At 47.0% G+C, this 19657-nt stretch overlaps 1 protein-coding gene across 2 annotated transcripts in view; it reads left to right on the top strand.

Annotated features, from left to right (window-relative positions):
• Positions 1 to 19657, top strand: part of RPTOR (regulatory associated protein of MTOR complex 1) — a 333104-nt gene that overhangs the window by 35887 nt on the left and 277560 nt on the right. The gene's annotated exons all lie outside the window — the stretch shown is intronic.

A 19657-nucleotide genomic window follows, 5' to 3' on the forward strand; every position in this document is an offset into this window, starting at 1 on the left:
CCCCTGCGTACCTCTGTCACTCGGGCATTTGAGACCGCATGTGGGGTATCTTATTTACTCTTGGACGCTCTGTTCTGAAAGGCATTCACAGAACAGAGCAGTGGCTCAGAGCTGAGCCGTCTCAGGAAGCAGCCTCTGGAAGCAGAGGCCCCTCGGGGAGAGTTGGAAAGAGTAGGGATGGAATGGGGGACGGAAGGCTGAGGAGGGATGTGGCCAGTCCCCTTCCAGCCCCAGAAGGGTTGCTGCTGGGCATTTGTGAGGGAGCAAACTGGCCTGCCACTCCCGAGGGGCCACTGGGGACAGAGCCCACGGTCAGTGCCACAGAATCGTTCCTCAGTCATCTCACTCGTGTTGGAAAGGTTCTGGGAGTAATTGGACGGCCTGGCACGTGAGGGTTCTGTGTTGCTGCTGGGAGGATGCTTCACGTAGTGAAGAAGGGTCGCCGGGGGGGGGATCTGAGTGCAAAGCGCAGCCGGCTCGTTCCCGGCTTTGTGGCCTCAGAGTGATTGATTCTTTAATCGCCCAGAGAATCGTTTCCCCACAAGTGGGGTATTGATGCCTGTTTCCCGTGGCGATGGGAGGGTCTGGAGAGGCCGTGCTGGTACGTCCCAGGAGGACACTGTGTGGGCGCAGCGTCCCTGTAGCTTGGCACCGCGTGACCCTGCGCCTCTGAGTGCACACACGTGCACGCATAGCTGACATGTGCATTGACTGGGGTGACGGCAGCAGGGCAGACAGGTTGTTTTAAATCCCGTTGCTTTTTGTTAGAAAATTTCAGCTTCACATATACTGTCAGTGCCTGTAAGAGGACCTGTCAGTAGAACAACTATCTGAGCCCGTCCCACGTGGTGCCTGGGAGGGGTCTTCAGGGCCGAGCCGGCAGGGCCCCGTCACTGGGCTCCATCACCCCGCGAGTGGGGCCAGCGGGCTCCCCCATCCTTCAGAACCTTCGTCTGTGACCACTGTGCTAATATCGGCCGCCTCAGTCTGAAGCGAAGTGACACGGGGCAATGATTAGGTGTCCCTCAGAGGAAGGGTACCGTGTCACAGAAACCAGGGTGTCGTGATTGGCTCTCGCGATGACATTCACGCCCACACGATTTCCAGCTTGTCGCTGGTCACGGGCACGCAGAGGGCATTTGATTTGTTCTGTTTTGATTCGTGTTGTGCGGAGACTTAGATATTTGCCTGGGCATCCATTTCATCGGAGGGAGTGGCCAGAGAGGACATTTTCTTAGTTCCGAGGACATATTGCTCACTCTTTCCTGTTTCCTCTGACTTCTCGGACCTTCATGGCTGGGCACAGCTGCCTGCTGACTCTGAGACCAGCAGACAGGGTGTGGTTCCATTCCTTCTACTCACAACACCTCTGGAACACGGCTCTGACGCATTGGGGGGCGGGGGTGGATAAATCAGGGTTCTCCAGAGAAGTAGAACCAGTAGGCTCTGTGTGGGTAGGCTCACGTGATTATGGAGGCTGGCAGGTCCAAATCCTTGGAGCGGGCCAGCAGGCTGGGGACCCAGGGACCAATATGACTCAAGCCTAGAGGTCGTCTGTTCCTTGGAGGAGATCTGTCTTATAGTCAGGCCTTCAGCTGGTCGGATGAGGCCCACCACCCTATGGAGGGCAATCTGCCTTCCTCACGATCCGCCATTTTACGTGTTGATCTTTCTCAGAATCACCCTCCCAGAATAATGCTGGGCCACACATGTGGGTGCTGTGACCCCGCCAAGTAGACACATCAAATGAACCATCACGGGGGCTCTTTCTGCAGAGGGTTAGGCTCTTGTAGCCGCTGGGCCTGGAGAGGAGGCTACCTGGAGGCCATGTGTTTGTGCCAGGTTGGATGGATCCAGCCAGACCCACATTTTTACATCTTTAATTTTTTTTGTCCTGAATGCAGTGTTCTTTCTGTGTGATAAAGGGGAATAAATTAGCAACCTGAATTGCACTTTAATGAACTTTATTTTTTGTTGGTTGGGATTTTACTGAGAGCTACAGAGAAACGACTCACCTGGGGGTTCCGAGAAGCATTGTGGAGTGCTGCATTTTTCTTTGAGCTTTTAAGGTCAGAACTCATGGGAAGTAGAAAAAAATATGTAAAAACATAAGCATTTGAACTTTATGGGGTGAGTCATAAATAACTGCCTTTCAAGATGAGTGGGATCCTTGTGGGAGAAGCTCTGTGGGTTCTCCTGCCCTTGTGGAGCCGGGGGCCCTCGGTAGGACTCCGTCTAACCTCGCGTGCGGCGAGTCCGGCAGGAGTGCGCCTTTTCCTCCAGGCGTCCCTGTTCTTAGCACGACGACACCAGTGACAAATCAAGTCTCATTTTCTGTCCGTCCCCCTTCTCCGTTTCCCTGTGACTTCCTCCTTTCCCCAAGGACCACAGGCTGCAGGGTGTCGGGATGTCGATGCCGTCGCTGTGACGCTGCTTGATCTCTTATCTATTTAGAAAGATTTTTTATCATGAGAAAATGGGAACTATGTCTTCAACTTTGAATTAAATCACGTCTTTGGTAGCTGGTGAGTCATGAAACTTTATTAAAATAAATGATCTCAGTTGTGTTGAATATTTACTGACAAGATGCTACCAAAGTTCAAACATTTAAAATGTTCCACATATTTGTGGAAATTTAAGACATTTAAAATGATCCACATATTATTTATACCAATTCGCAAAATATAGAAGGAGCATGAGTTGGCTTCGTTGGATTTCGTATCCTTTCTCCCAGCTCCTTAACGCTTTCCTAAAATAGAGAATGAGAATTTGCTTTTGTGTGAATAGTTATGGAAAGCTGGGTAAGGGGGTCAATTGGAAATTGAATTAAACCCAAATTATGTAAGACTCTTCCTAGTTTTTTAATGTCTTCCAGGGCTCTAGTGTATTATTTTTTCCTTCACATTCTGAAGCGTCCAGAGCAAAGGGCTGGCACCGTGGCACATCTCCGGGGGTCCTGTGACGTGGTTTGTGCGCATTGCTACAGACACCCAAGTTTCTGTGCCTTGCAGAATTACATAGTTGAAGGACAATGGTATTCTCAAAGTGAGTTTTATTTAGGGCTATGTGCATATAGTTTAGAAGTAAGACATTTTATGACGTAGAATTGTGAAGAGGAACCTGGAGATTTACTTAATCTAGAAATTATTTTGATTAGGTTTTAAAATATTTGAACGCCTGTTAATCAAATCCTATAGTGACTAGAAGTTCAAACATTGCAGTGTTTATGAATAATATGCATTCTCAATCTGCCTTCTTTTACCATCTAGCCATAGAATCCTTCAATCCCGTACATTATAAATTGTTTTGAAGTTTTTGGAGTCCCCTGTTCTCAAGCGTGGTTGCAAACTAACATTTCCAGCATATATCATAATGTTGTTTGCCGTTTGTCAGAGGTGCTGAGCAGCCGGGCAGATGGAGGGGCCGAGAGGCAGGATGCTGAGAATCTGTGAGGGCATCAATCCGCAGGTGCTGGCGTAGATTTATTTGTTTGGTTCAACTGAGAAGTCATACGTTAAGTCCTGTTTCAGCCCATCCTGATCTGCCCCGCAGATGCTAGTTTTATACAGGCCTATTTTTCTCTGAAATTGAGCCTGGGAGACAAAACTCTGTGCTTGAGTTGTCATAGATTTTGCTGAATTGAGACTAGTGGAACTGGTTGGATGCCTTCTAACCTGCCTTGCGCTCTGTTCTGTGGTCCCTGCGTCACGATCACAGGTGACAAATGGGGAAGAGTTACCTTCCAAGATGTGCATGTCTGTTTTCATGCCACTTTCTTTACGGCCCAAAGTCTGCACTGAAGTTTCCTTTTTGAGAAAGTAAGACTGGAGGAACTAAAAGGAGGAAGAATCATAGGTTTGGGCAAGTGCAGTATACGGGCCCTTCTTTATGTTTCTGGAGAGTCCGTCAGTCACTGGGATCAAACTGCTGCGTCTGCTTTGTGAGAGGCCACTGTCACCACTGGCCTTCAGGGCCCGTGGTTCAAGACCCTGGGTGGGTACAGGAGAGCAGCCCCAAGGGGACATCTATCTCCCTTTCACACAGGCTAGGCTCTGGGAGCAGCTGAAAGGTCTATCCCAAAGTTGAGTGCCCAGATACTTCTAGCTCTTTAAGGTCTAGCTCAAATGTCTGATTTTTCCTCTGCTAAAAGTCTTATGTTTCTTGTGGGCCTTACCACTTTATGCTGGGTGTTTTGGTTGCTCATATTCCTCTGACGAGATATTAACATTCTTGATGGTGCGAAAGTCCTCCGTCCCCCATTAGAGGACAGGATGTGTCGTGACTGGCCTTCAGAAAATGTTTCTTGGGGGTAAAAACATGAGCCAGTGTGTACCGCTTCATCTGTGTTTTCTTTAACCTTTATAAGTTTTCAAAAATGTGCTCTGTATACAGAAAGATATTTAAAACAAATATGGAACGAAATGAATGCCCGGAAAGTGACGTGGCGCCGTCGTCGGCCGTGTGTCAGAGCCCCGCGCGTGGGGGCTGCGGCGAGCCCGCGTGTGGTGTAGTGGCAGTTTATTCATCCTGTTGCTGAGCTGTGTGCACCGCCAGATGGACCCCACTTTACTCATTCACCCACCGTTGTTGGAATATTTAGGTTGATGCAGTTGTTGTATATTAAGAACAGTGCTGCCATAAACACTTTTCCCTGTCTTTCGGTTAGCGTATACGTGGACTTTTTTCAGGGGGAGGTAGCTACCTGGGGATGGAATGGCAGGCTCCTGGGGTATACACGTGTTCAATTCTAGGTGATACTGCGGAATGGCCTTTCAAAGGGATTGTTCATTCTGCCATGTATGCATTCTAGTTGCTCTGTATTCTGGCCAGCACTGTTGTTTTTCACTTAGACGTGCTTGTTGGCTTGTATTTTATTGTGATTTTTATTTTCATTTCTTTCATGGCTAATGAAATCGAATCCCTTTTCGTAGACTTACTGGCCTTTGGCCTCTTTGTGAAATGGCTGTTCAGGGTTTTTTTTTTTTAAAAAGATTTTATTTATTTATTTGACAGAGAGAGAACACGGCGAGAGAGGGAACACAAGCAGGGGGAGTGGGAGAGGGAGAAAGCAGGCTTCCCGCGGAGCAGGGAGCCCGATGTGGGGCTCGATCCCAGGACCCTGGGATCATGACCTGACCCGAAGGCAGACGCCTAACGACTGAGCCACCCAGGCGCCCCCTGTTCAGGGTTTTTGCCCATTTTTCTGTGAGGTGGTTTCTTACTGATTTGTAGACATTCTTTGTATTATTCTAGATTAAGTCCTTTTTATTATTTTTTTAATTTTTAAACTTTTTTATAAATATTTTATTTATTTATTTGAGGAAGAGAGCGTTTTCTCTGAGGTGGTTTCTTACTGATTTGTAGACATTCTTTGTATTATTCTAGATTAAGTCCTTTTTATTATTTTTTTAATTTTTGAACTTTTTTTATAAAGATTTTATTTATTTATTTGAGGAAGAGAGTGAATGAGAGAGAGAGAGAGAGAGAGAATCAAGCAGACTCCACGCTGAGGGTGGAACCCAAGGCAGGGCTCAGTCCCAGGACCCTGGGATCATGACATGAGCTGAAGGCAGACACTTAACTGACTGAACCACCCAGGAGCCCCAATTACTTTCCTTTTTAAATGTGTTTGATGAATAACGCATTTCTTTTCCTACTCTGTGATGGGAGTTTTTAATCTTTTTATGGACTCTTTGGATAAACAGAAATACTTACTTATATTGTAGTTGAATGTGTAATTATTTCCCCCATGGTTCATTCTTGTTTTCGTCTTTTCCTGCCCTGAGGTCAAGACTTTGTCCTATAATGTATACTAAAGCTTTATAGTTTTGCTGTTTGTATTTAGATTCATAACTAGAGTAATCTAAGTCCTAGAGTGCCAAAGACACTCCTGGTTTATACCTGCTGTCCTGGCATAATTATTTATGGCATCCTTTTTCACTCTCTAAAGTGTGCAGCTTGGATGATCAATTATATAATCAAACTATTGCCTACTTCACATTGGTTTTTGTATATGGTGTGAGGTAGGGGCCCAGTTTCATTTTGCTTCATATGGATATATGAGAAGGTCCCAGCATTTTTTATTGCTAAGGACTATTGTTATTTCTCGGCAGTGCTATCTTTGCTATAAACCAAGTGCTGTATTTGCTTGGGTCTGATTCTGGCCCTTCTGTGCTGTTCTGGGGACCTGTTTGTTTCTGTGCCAGCATCACTCTCTCTGTGGCTTTATGTAATCTGAAAAAGCAAACAGTCGCATCTTGATCCTTGCCAAGAGTATCTTATCTTGTCCATTTACATTTCCATATAAATTTTAGAATCAGTTGGTCAAATTCCACAGAAGGGGTAAAAGGACCTGTTGTGATTTTTTTTTTTTTTTTAAGATTTATCTATTTATTCTAGAGAGAGAGAGTGCGTGCATGCTGGTGTGTGGGAGTGGGGGAAGGGGCAGAAGGAGAGAATTTCAAGCAGACTCTTTGCTGAGTGTGGAGCCCGACTCCGGGCTTGATCTTGCAACTCAGAGCGTCACCTGAGCTGAAACCGAGAGTTGGACACTCAACCAACTGACCTGTTGCAATTTTGATTGTGGTTTAATCAAATCTGTAGGACCATAGATCATTTGAGCAGAGAATTGACACTTCAATAATTGATTAAGTTTTCTAATTGTCCATGTAGAAGTTTTTTTGTGACTTTTGTTGAATTTATTCCCAGATATTTGAATTTTTAAATACTATTTTGATGGTATCTTAGACATTTTATGTTGTTTGTTCTGGTGCACAGGAATGCAGTTGATTTTATGTACCGATTTAGTATACAGCAGCCTTGCTGAACACTCTTATTTAATATTTATCCACATGCTCTTTTTTTGTAAACATAGTCATAGTCTTCTGCAAGTAATGACAGTTTTGTTTTTTCTGTTCCAATCCTTATAGTTTTCCTTTTCTGTTTTTAACTGTATTCCATTAACCGGGACTGGTGTTGAGTTTAGGAGTGGGTGCGTCGTTAGTTTCTTCTCATCTCACAGAGGGAGCTTTCAACCTTTAACTGTTAAATATGATTTTGCTATAATTTTTTTTATCAGATTAAGGAATTTTCCTTTTCTTGCTGAAGGGTTGTTTTTATAGTGAATGGCTGTTGAATTTTCTTAAATACTTACTCTGCAACTACTGAGATGATTATATTCTTGCTCCTTTGTTGTGGTGAAGTGTGCATACGTGCACATGCACACACACACACACACTGTTTTTAATGGTGAAAACCTATTTTATATTTCAGGGAAAACCCAACATGGGCATCGTGTCTTACGCTTTTTAGGCATTGCTAGGTTTGTGGTTTGCTTAGGATTTTTAAAAAATCTGTGTTTTTAATGAGAATAACCTGTATATATACATTTTTTCCTTGTACTTTTTTGTTGAGTTTTCTACCAAGGTTATGCTAGCATAAAAAATATGAGTTTGGGGAATGTTTTTTATTTTTTTATTCTCTGGCTTTCAGTAAGATTCGTAGAACTTTTCCAGTTATTGATGAGGGTCTAGAGTTATCTCTGTGGAACGGTTCGTAATTATTATTTGTTTTTTAAATGGTTATGGAAATGTTCATGTTTTTGATGCCTTCGTGAGTTTGAGAGAACTGTGTTTCTTCTAGGAATTTGACTTTTTATCCTAATAGGCTAAACAATTTAGTGACCAAACGTTGTTCAAGTTGTCCTGTCTTGTCAGTGTGTAGAGCTTGCTCTCTCACTCTTGACAGCAGTTATTTGGGCCCGTTCTTACTGCCCATGGCAATTTCTGATGACACCAACGGTGACATCGATGCGTGTGGCTGTTTGATGTCGCGTTAGCGTTTGCGAGCTCTGCACAACTCGATGAACGGTCTTTTCCTCTTGGTGACCAGGGTGCAGTGTCACAAAACCATGTGCGGGCCACGAGCCCCTGAGAGCACACGATGGAGCACCAGATTGCAATTTAACAGGATGAAAAGGGTCTTAAGATGGTTTCAGATTCTGCACTGCAAATAACCTTTGAGAACGCACCACTTGTTGAGTTTTGGTGTAATATCAAAAAATATTGACAATTATTTGAAGATTGTAGAGGTGCAATTACATGTTGGCGTGAGGCTTTTTTCTCTTCATATACTTTGGTCAGAAGAACATGTTGTGACAGTGAGTACACATGCTAATAGAATCCTGCCGGTACCTAGTAAGTCAGACACTGAAGCCATTTGCGAAAGTAAGAAACCTTGCCGCTCTTCTCATTAAAGACTCTTTGTTGGAAAGATAGTGTTTTTTTTTTTAATAAAAACATATCATTTATGTTAATATGTAATAGGTTTGTAATTATTAATTTTAAATGAATTAATAAAAGTGAAAAACCTCCTCAGTTTTAACTATCATGTTGCAATTGGCAAAAGCTCTTTGAGGTCCTCTATAATTTCTAGCAGTGTAAAGGGATTCTGAGACCAGAAAGTTTGAGACGTGGTGGTTTATAGAAACGAAGATGATATTTATTTAGTGATCTTTCAGCTCTTTGAATGTAGGAGGTGAGTTTTGGGTTCGTACTTTGACACTAGCATTTCCTACCATCAAAGGAGACACCTTTCTGTGTTAATGTTCTCGCAATATAACATTTTACACAAAGTGCTGGCAATTGGGCAAAACCATGCTCCTTGGCCTTGTGAACCCAGCATAGGAGCAATACTTTTGCAGTATTTTCCTTCTGTTGCCTAAATCAGAAAAGTGTTGTGCCTTCTGTGTGTGTGAAAGAGCTGGTCTGAGGGCCGTGAGCACAGCACAAGAATAAAACCTTGAAAAATCAGCAAAGAACCAGCCATTACTGAAAATTGAACATTTTAATTAAAAATATCCGTCACAGGGTGGCTCTTCTCTTCCTTTATTTCTCAAGTGTGGCGAATGTTAATAAGCAGTGGTTGCGCTTGGTGCCATGGTAAATTGCCAGTTGGTGAGTGGGATTTCTTCCCGTGAAGTGCTTACAGATTAAACTCGGCAACATCTGTTCTTGTGACAACTATCCCTTTTTCAGTGTTGGCTTAAGTACGTTTTAGGAGTTAGAGATGGGAGGTTATGAGAATTTTCAGGAAGAGCTCAGGAAATGCCTGCTGTGCTGGTGTGGGCCTCAGAGTCAGAGAAAGAGAAAATATGCAACTAGCACGTGAATTCCTTTGTACACATTTCTGTACACTTTGTTTCTCAGCTGGGTGAACTGATGGATTGGCTAGTGATTTGGGTGTGAGAGGCACCAGGTGTACCCAAGCACGCAGTTCTATCTCTGAGATGTTAACTTTCCCCCCAAAATTATTCTGTTGGAATAGGCAAAAGGGTTCAACATCATGACTCTTTGTTTTCCTATTCATTCATTCATTCATATATATATATATATATATATATATATATGAATATATATAATATCGATATATAAAATTGAAAATATATATAATATTTTAAATGAAATAAGGTGGATAAGGTGGAAGTTGGCCTGGTCTTTCTGCCTTTGAAGTTATTATAGACTAAAAATTGTTCAGATTAGGGGAAGGATGCTAGAATTCTAAAACTTTTAAAAAGTTTTAGTTTTTAAGTGGGCTGATTTGGGGTTTCTACTGCAGTGTAACGGTGGGATTCAGATGGATTTTCTGATTGTATAAAAAGAAATGGGCCCTTATATCAGCTCCGGCTTTTTCTTACACATCTAGTTTCATGAGACAGGAAGAAAAGCAAAGAGCACAGCAAACGGAGGCCTGGACCCCTGCGGTTACAGGTGCACGTGTCCCCCAGGAGGATGTGGGGTGCGGTGGGCTGCCGAGGCAGCAGCGGCATCCTGGCAGAAGTGTTTGTGAGGGGCGCCTGGGTGGCTCAGTCGGTGAAGCATCTGCCTTCGGCTCAGGTCATGATCCGGGGTCCTGGGATGGAGTCCTGCATTGGGCTCCCTGCTCAGTGGGGAGTCTGCTTCTCCCTTTGCCCCTCCTCCAGCTCATTCTCTCTCTCGCAAAAATAAATAAATAAGATCTTAAAAAAAAAAAAAAAGTGTTTTTGAGTACATGCAGCCCCTGTGGATAAGGTGTATGGGATATGGTTGGGGTTTCAGTGTTTTCACCAGTATCACCAAGCCCTATGGGTTTTTCTTGTAAGGGGTTTGGCCGTCAACCAGATGCCCTGCTGGTTAGGGGTGCAGCATTGTGGTGAGATCTTGCTGGGAACTTTCTCCAGTATCACTGAAATCTTTGCTTAGCTTCTGGGCTGATATCAGCTTAAGTCTTGATAACTTTTCTGGTTATTATAGTTTTCATTTTATTACCATTTAAAACTCAGGGCTGGAGAGACTAGTTTGAGCGTCTGTGCCATGTCAGGCCGGAAGGGCTTCCTTAGTGTCGTGTGCAGTGAAGACAAGCGTGCTGGAAACCGTGGTCTCCCAGATGCAGTTTTGTGGGGCAGCTATTCTGTTTGCCTTTTATATCATAGATAATATTTACATTTCATTTTAAGGAAATCTGCTTATTCCTGCCTTGTCGTCCTCGTTCTCATATCTTCCTAGTTGGGATTGGAATCTATAATAGAGGATTGACCTATCTGTTAAAAAAAAAAAAAAGAAGTAAAAAATAAGTATGTTTATCTTTTTGGCTAATCTGTTGTAAAGTTTTCTTCTTGAATTTCCCTTTTCCCTCTCCTGCCCTAATTATTCAAAGGCTGACAGGCACTGTTAGGCTCCGACTGTTTGTTTTGCCTTGGCAGCTGGGAGCCCTCTCATGGGCCAGCACGTTTGTGGTCATTGGAGGGACGGGTGGTACCTTGGGTTTATGGCTGGTTACGGGACCATATGTAGTGCTTCTCCGTGGTGGGGGCGCCTTATACTTTGTTTAGCTTATTTCTTAGATTATGTAACTTTTCATTTTGTTCCTTTATCCTCGATGACGCTGTTGGTATTTAGGAACTCCTGTTGAGAAGTCTTCTCTTTGGAGAAGAGCCCCGTGCAGTTTTCATTCTGGTGGTGCTGACACCTTCTTCTCTTGTTTAAATGGACTCTCACCGAGACTGAATGTGCATGCTCACCTTCAGCACAGAGCCTGGCCATCACATCCCAGGTGAATTGAGCATGTTCTCAAAGCACTGTGCAGCTTGCTCCTGCAAGAGGGCGAGGAGTCTGGCGTCTTAGCAGCCAGACCTCAGCAGGAGGCTGCAGTACCCCTGGCTCCTTTGGAGGGGCACTCATGAGAGCAGTGAGGACAGCTCTGATTTCTGCCCTGTCGAACAGGCAGTGCCCTCAGCAGATACCTATCGATTGCTGACTTTCGTTTGGCACTCTTTGGGTTGACATTGGAGGGGGTTTGAAAGAAGGTTAAAGCATAGTTTTGTGATCTTGGGATCAGTGCAGTCACATCAGCAGAAACACGTCAGGCTGTTTGGGACTGAGCCTTGGAGTCTGCGGTACACACTGGGGCCAGGCGCTCAGCAGTAGGAGCAAAGCAGAAGGCTGGGGATGCCGTGTGGGAGTGGCACTCAGTGGAGGCCCAGGAGGCTAAGCCAAGGGGAAGGGATTCCAGTTGCAGGGAGGATGTTGATGTGATTTCCAGAGGAGGCAGGGCATGACTTTTGCATGGAACAGCTGGGGGTCCTCGTGGCTGCGTGTGGGTACCACGGGTGGTAGAGCAGGACCAGTGGAGGAATTGGGGCCCTGTCTCATAAAGGCGGTGGGGAGCAGTGGAGATTTAGAGCAGGCAGAAGCTATGGTTTTTACAGATGAATGTGAGTGGGGCACGTGGAGATAAGTGGAGCCCGTAGGTACTATCAGCTGGCGCTGGCTCAGTGGCAGCAGGCCCTGGAGACGGCCCTTGGACACAGAGGATTAGAATGGGAATCACGATGAAGAGGTTCAGGTAGGGGGACATTTAGAAAGGAGAAATCAGAGCCTTTGACAGCTTAGTCAATAGAAGGGATGGGGGCGGGGGAAGCATGGTAGTGACGGAAGAAAAATGAATTCACCTTTCTGGATTGAACTGTTTTGGGTATTGTGTTGTTACATGGTCATTGTTTCTTACTGGGAGCTACAAAAGCATTTAAGAACTATAAGGCTATTCAGTTTATTGGATAAGAGAATCCTCAGTAGCCTTTTTTTTTTTTTTTTTAAGATTTTATTTGAGAGAGAACGAGTAAGCAAGTGAGAGCAAAAGAGAGCACAGGTGGTGGGGGGCGAAGAGGCAGAAGCAGAGGGAGAAGCAGACTCCCCGCTGAGCAGGGAGCCCGACGTGGGGCTCGATCCCAGGACCCTGAGATCATGACCTGAGCCAAAGGCAGATGCTTCACTGACTGAGCCACCCAGGGATGGGTGGTACCCTGGTACCCACACGCAGCCACGAGGACCCCCAGCTGTTCCATGCAAAAGTCATGCCCTGCCTCCTCTGGAAATCACATCAACATCCTCCCTGCAACTGGAATCCCTTCCCTTTATATCAGGTTGTCTCGGAGTGTTGAGTCAGTGGTTGCTTATCTTTTCAAAGGTTGGCTCTCCCATATTTCCTTAGTCTCAATTTCTGGAGGTCCTTTTAAACTTTGAGCTCAGGGATCATGCTGACAGAACGAGTTCCTTCTGTGTTTGAAATCTGCACCCCTGGCAAGGAGCAGAGCACGGAAGTATGAGAGGTACCGATGGAGGAAGCTGCTGCAGCCAGAACAGAAATCCAGAAGAGCTGTGCGTAGAGCAGTCTCTCCATGAAACATTCAGATGCTGGGAAAAGCTCGTCTTATCACCCTTACACTTGGTTTAGAAGCTGTTCCATGGAGTACTTCGTGGAAACCGGGACCGTGTGGTGTGCAGGCCTGCTTGGAATGAGCTCTCCTGCTACATGGGCTGGACTTAGAGGTGGACCAAGAGACAGTAAAACTCTAGACCCTGCTTCTGGTAGACTGTGTTGTCCCCACATAGCCGGTGACGTTGACACTTTGCCTGTTGAAAGGTGGGGTCTCTGTTCCCTCCCCTTAAATCTGCCACTGTGACCAGGGGCCATGGGACCTCTGAGACCAGGTCCTAAAAGGCTTTCCCTCAGGTCTGCTGGGGTACTGGTTTCTGGAGCAGCCACCTTGCTGCAAGGAAAGCCTGTGGCCACATGGAGAGGCCTCTACAGGGAATGCAGCCCCAAGCTGAGGCTCCCCCCGCACCTGAGGCTTTTCAGCTAAGGCCCCAAACGTGCGGAGTAAAGATAAGCAGTCCCTGCAGGGTCCTTTCTCAGTTCTTGACCTGCGGACTCAGTGAACATAACATGGTTGTTTTAGGGGGCACCTGGATGGCTCAGTCGGTGAAGCGTCTGCCTTTGGCTCCGGTCGTGATCCCAGGGTCCTGGGATTGAGCCCCGTGTCAGGGCTCCTTGCTCAGTGGGGAGCCTGCTTCTCCCTCTCCCTCTGCTGCTCCCCCTGCTTGTGCTCTCTCTCTCTCTCTGTGTCAAATAAATAAATAAAATCTTAAAAAACAACAACAACAACCATGGTTTATACCACTAGGCAGGGGAGTTTGTTGAACATTTGGGAAGCTGGAAGCTGATGTTGCCATATTAAAATCCTAAAGCCTGTGGCATTGGCTTTGGGATGAGGTGGAGGGCAAAAGCCCAAGGGCCTCATGGAGGCTCGTAGGGCTTGGGGGGGTGCACGGTGTCTGTCTCCCCCCTCAGTCTTAATGGACAATAAGTAATGCATGGCGTGGTGGGATTCGGCCCTCAACAGGCTGAATTTGGCCAACACTCCTGGAAGGAACCGAGGCAGCATGTTCTCACAAGCTGGAGGGAAGGAGTCCCTGTGTGGTGGCAAGTCCGGTGTTCCTATCACTATGCTCCGTCAAGTGGGGGGCACGTGCAGTGCCCTCCGTGAACCCGGTAACCTAGGCCAGGGGCTTTCCAGGCAGAATATGTAGAGTGCCACCTGGCCTCTACTGGGTGCCAGTGACAGACTTGGGGAGGAGGCAGGGAGGCGAAGAACCTCTTCAGCATGAGGAGACAGGGCTTGCTGGGCTCAGACAGAACCCCTCTCCTCATTCCCGGCCTCGTCTCCAGGCGAAGGGTCCTCAGATGAAGAGAGGGCCGTGGGCGGGCTGCAGGGCCAGATTGGCCCGGGAGGGCCTCTGCTGTGGCCTCTGGCCTGGGGTGGGGGGCGGGTGGCTGCAGCGCCAGCCTTCCTGGGGGACAGCGGCAGGGAGCCTTCGAGACCCCACCAGGTGCTGGCCCCCGGCCTCTCCTCGGCGGGGGGGCGGAGGGCGGGGAGGGCGTGAGTCCACGGCTGTGGTTGTGCGTCAGAGTGGCGTGTAAATGGGCGTTCCCAAAGCCCACAGAGTCTGTAAAGAAATGATGAGTCTGCTTGCGCTGGAAGAAATGGAGGCCGCACGGATCGAGAGGCCCCGGACCCCCCGGCTCCTGAGGGGAGGAAGCAGGCTGACGAAAGCACCCCGCGGCAGGCATGGGCTACTCTCTGTGGCACTCAGAGCGGCCTGAGAGGGCGGACCCAGGAGCCCTCCGCCTCCCGCTGCCTCCAGGCCGGCCCATGGGCTGTAGTCGGGGGGAGCGTGTGAGGCGCCCCGGCTTGCTCTGCACGTGATGTAGGCGGGGAGACCCTGGTCTTCAGGCTGCGGTCGTAATCCCATGGGCCTTGGGGGCCGGGGGCGTGGCGGTGCATTTTGCACGTGGAAGGATGTGACGCACGGCCAGTGGGTAGCCTGGTGGGCTGTATTTCCAGAGAGGACCACACAGCGGCTCCCACCCCACAGGCCGTCCGTCCCTGCCGTGTCGCTATGACGCGCCTGCCATCGAGAGGCCATGTCCCTTTTCCCTTGCCTTGGGTCTGGGCCAGCTGTGACCGTGGTAGGATTGACGCTCTAAGTCTTGGGGGCTACCGATGGCACAGCTTCCGTTGGGTTCTCTCAGGGACACCCGTGCTTGGGCCCAAGTCACCAGCCGTGAGGAAGCCCAGACCAGCCCCACTGGGGAGCCCACGTTGAGGGGGGGGGGGCACACAACGGCGTTCCTACTGACTTGTCAGAGAAGAAGCTTCCAGGTGGTCCAGCCCAAGTCAGCACAGCAGCCTTTGCGTCTGGCCGGCCGAGGCCCCAGACACTGTAGAGCAGAGACAGCTGCCCCCTCAGGCCCTTCCTAGATTCCTGACCCATAGAATCCCCCACCCAGTGGGGCGGTTTGTTGTTCAGCCACAGGATGTGGATGTGGCAGGCTCCCGTGTGTGACGTGGGCCTGGCTGCCCGGGCTGTGCAGAGAGATGTGCTTTACGCTTCTTGGGCCTGTCATTCCCTAGTCTTTCTGCCGTTGGTGGCGACCACTGACTTTTCCTGGGGTGTTTCACTGTTCCACCTCGCCCCTTGTGCTTTTCCCTATTTATACGTTTGGGGATTCTTCCTGAAGCACGGTGAAAAGTACGGACTATTATGGGGGTCAGATCTGCTGCCTGCCTTACCCTTCATGCGTTGTATTTTCGTGATGAGAAACATGTCTACCAACAAGAATAATCTCACTTTTATCCAGGCATTCTGACCTGTGGACTTTGTTGAATAAATGGAGAATGATTTTAAATCCAACTTTCTCTGCTGTCATGCCAAGAGAAAAGTACCGAGAAACTGTGAGAGTAATAAAAGCGCAGGATGAGGAGGATTTGGCACAAATGGTGGTTCTTCTCAGAGCATAAGATCTAATTGAAGGTCTGCTTTGTAATTGAGTACTAATATGCCTTAAATTTAGGGGCCTGGGGAATAGGTACCTCTGACCCATTCAGTGCTATTTGTAGGAAAGCTGGTGGTTGGGGGGGGGTTGGTGTATTCTTTGAAGGGTTGAGGGAATGATGGGGAGAAATGCTGACTAGTATTTGTTGTACAGGTAGGGTACATATGGTCAGAGGTCCCCAAGGCCACCCCCTCCTCCGATGGTTCACTAGCAGGACTCCGGGACTCAGCCTGATGTAATCATGGCCATGATGACCTCAGTGTAACCACAAAGGGAAGAGATGCATAGGGTAGAGTCAGGGGATAACAGGTTCAAGCTTCCAAGGGCCCTCTCCCAGGGCGGTACCCGGACACGCCTGACTCCCCTGGGAGTGAGTTAGGACAACATGTGTGGGATGTTGCCGACCAGGGAAGCTCTGTAGAGACTCAGCACCCAGCCTCTTCATCGGGGGCTGGTCATGTAAGCACCCTCTGCTTGGCAGAAACAAAAGTCCCAGAAACATGAAGCCAGTTCCAACTGAATACTGAAATATAACTGTAGCCACAAAAGGGAAGTAGTGGGTATGTTGGGAGAAGAAAAGACTTCGTTTTTTAGAATTTCATGTGAAGCACTGGAAAGAAACGGAACTTTCCTGAGCTTGTGTTCTATGTAAGTGCTGAATGCTGGCAGAGAGCTGCTTTTGTGAGAACGGCATTGAATTGTGACTGAATATTCATCACCTATAAGGTATAGTTGCATTACAGAAGTGCTTAAAGCGATCTCCTCCATCTTTGTAAACGGAGAAAGTGTCATGGACCAAAGCCAGGAGCTGGCATTTTGATGGAAGGGAGGTAGAGAGCTGCCCCAGGGGCCTGTTGGTGCAGAAGGTGGGAGGCTGCATGCGGGCCGTGCACCCCCAGGCTTCCCTATGGAGGAAACACCCACTCCAGCCCAGTGCACTTGGGGTGGGCTGGCCCGTGAGTTCTGGGAGCCTCTCCCACCATGTCCCGGTCGGGCTCCCCAATCTGTCCAATCTGTTCTGAGATGGAGGTCCACTCTCGGTGTGGGGTCTAGAGAATCGTGACTTTGGACTTCCTTTCTTTTGTATTCAAGTAAAATATGGCCAAGTAGGGGTTGGTACAATCCAGGTCTTGAGGTTAGTCCATAGCTTATGATGTGCTCAGGTGGCCCTGGGGCTGGAGGTTTAAGGGCAGGTGTTGCTGGATCCCAAGGTTAAGGTTGCAGCCACGCAAAGAGGAAGGAAAGACAGTACTTTTGGCTCAGTATTTCAGAGTCGAACTATGGATGGCTTGGGATTTGGTCTTACTCCTCGACGGAATAATAGTTATGTGATGGCAGCGATGTGACCTTGCAGGTGTCATTTTTGGAAGTGAAGGAAAAAATGCAGGGAGGTGGTAGATGACAGAGCAGATGCTATGTGAAACCCTTCCCGAGCTTTCAGAGGCCATGAAAATGTGTTGGTTGGCACCTGGGAGCCCTGGGCAGCTTTCGTGTGGCACTGCACCCTGGCAGGTGTCCAGAGTGGAGGCGTGTGCCTGCAGGGACTGCCTTAAGTCTCTCGTCTAGTGAGTGCTCCAGACACACGGGGCGTGCCGGCTGCAGGACGGACAGAGCGGGGCTTCAGTCCTGGTTGCGATCACCTGGGCATTTCTCTTCCCGAGCTAACCGTTGCGGAAATGTATGATAGAGATAGCACTACTCACCTGTGTTTGGAAATGAAAAGTTATGTGGGGAAAGGACCCAGCGCGGCGTGGGGGCACAGCACTCCCTCCATCTGTTTGCGGTACGTGGTGGGGCCCTGTCTTGTCCAAACCTGTGTCCCTAGGGGTGAATTAGCTCTAGAGCAGACCATAGCTGTAATTGGGAACTGCTCTGACCCTGGGTCCTGTTATCCAAGTGTTTGAAATGCGAATTGTATGAAGTTCAAGGTTTTAGTAGGTGGTAGGTATGCTGCACAAGGGCCCTTTTCTGTGGGTGTCTCATATCAGTACATTTTTAAAGGAGGTGGTATCCTTACCTACTAAAAGTTTCTCATGTGGTCTTTTTTTTTTTTTTTTTTTTAAGAGTTTATTTATTTATTTGACAGAGAAAGACACAGCGAGAGAGGGAACACAAACGGGGAGTGGGAGAGGGAGAAGCAGACTCCCTGCCGAGCAGGGAGCCCGATGCGGGACTCGATCCTGGGACTCCAGGATCATGACCTGAGCCGAAGGCAGTCGCTTAACCGACTGAGCCACCCAGGCGCCCTCTCATGTGGTCTTAAAATATGGGTGAAGTTAGGTAGCAATCTTCATGATTGACAGTTTTCCCTGCTACTTTTCTCTAGTCCAAGGACTTTATGATTAACTTGGACTTTGGGAATAGTTCTGTTGTCACTTGTATTTGCATGATTTTGTTTTAGGGATGACACTGTGGAAGTTATTTGCCTGAGGCAAATTTCAGACTTCTGCCTGTCTATCCTACCCACCCCCCTTTATTTATGCATTATCTATTTACCGATCAGTGTATTTGCCTATAATCAATCAATCTATCCGTTCTACCCACCCATCCATTTACTCATCGTCTATTTCTCTAGGTACTACCTTTATGCCAATCCATTTATTCACTCATAATCTATATCTACCTATTTATCTACCCACATACCTACCTGCCCATTCATTCATTCATTCATTCATCCATCTGTTCATTCATTCAAAGGTCTTGTATGTGTGTGTGTGTGTGTGTGTGTGTGTGTGTGTGTGTGTCTGTCTGTCTGTCTGTGGAGGGGGTTGCATTGCATATCTACCTACAAATGATGCCTCTTAGCAATCTGGAGGGCCATTCTCTGATTGAAACTCAACTCTAGATTTTTTAGAGGAAATACTTAGGTAAAAGATTCCTTATCTAACAAGGAAAAGACCCATTATAGAGGAAGCAAAGGAAAGGTGGCCATAGATTCTGTATTAGCAGCTGAGTGTGATGTGCATACACAGTAAGCTAGCGTGCCTACAGTCCTGGGGCTTTCTTCAACTTTTTACTGATGGAAAGTTGTGTGAAAATTGTATTACTCTATGGCTTTTGACAGGATCACATTTTAGTTATAATTGAAGGCAATTTTGGATCCAAAACTATAGTGTTGGTAATGTTTAAAAAATATTTTAATAGTTCTCATCTCACTTACCAATAAAGTGTTTCTTAATTGCTCTTTATTTTAGTTTACTAGTTGATTATTATTTTTGTAACCTTTCCTGCTTTCTAGTGTAGCCACTTAGTGGTTGAATCAGGATTTAAACTCCTGTGTCTCTAACTCCAAAACCAGTGTTTTGCCCATCACTTCCCTAAACTTTCTTCTGGAGTGTATACATATATATAAAATTAATTTTGACTGTGTATCCCCCCAGTTATTTTGGTATTGCTTGTTTAGAGGAATTGGGGAACATTTTTGACCCCTGGGTGCCAGTCCCTGGGGGCAGATCTGGGACCCTTGGAGACATGGTCCTGTCTCCAGGGCCCTTGTCCTTAAACCCTTGTTCACAATAAGAAAATACAATTTTTATTATAATGCTACTTGAGTAGGTAAAATTTAAAGCCAGGTAAGAGAGTTTCTCTAGGGTGTTTACCTAAATGGTGGAATCGAGTTTGTAGGTGTGTGCATTCGCCCGGTTGATCATGTTGCCGGAACTCTGTTCAGAGAGCCAGCACGTCAGTGCTCTGTGTCCCAGAGTGTCCAAGGGCTCCTGTTTAACCACAACCTCGCTAATTTTAGGTATTCTAGACTTGAAATTTTTTCCAATCTCATGGTGTGAAATGGTATCTTCTCCGAATTTCCCTGAGAAATAGTGAGATTCTGCATTGTGTGGTGCGTACTTGTGGCCATGTAAGTTTTTTATTTTGGAAATTGTATTTTTTGTTCTTTTTTGTATTTGCATCTTACTTAGTTTTTCTTACCTTTTTTTTTTTTTTTTTT

The sequence above is a fragment of the Neomonachus schauinslandi genome, chromosome 15 (assembly GCF_002201575.2).
Source record: "Neomonachus schauinslandi chromosome 15, ASM220157v2, whole genome shotgun sequence".
NCBI lineage: Eukaryota > Metazoa > Chordata > Mammalia > Carnivora > Phocidae > Neomonachus > Neomonachus schauinslandi.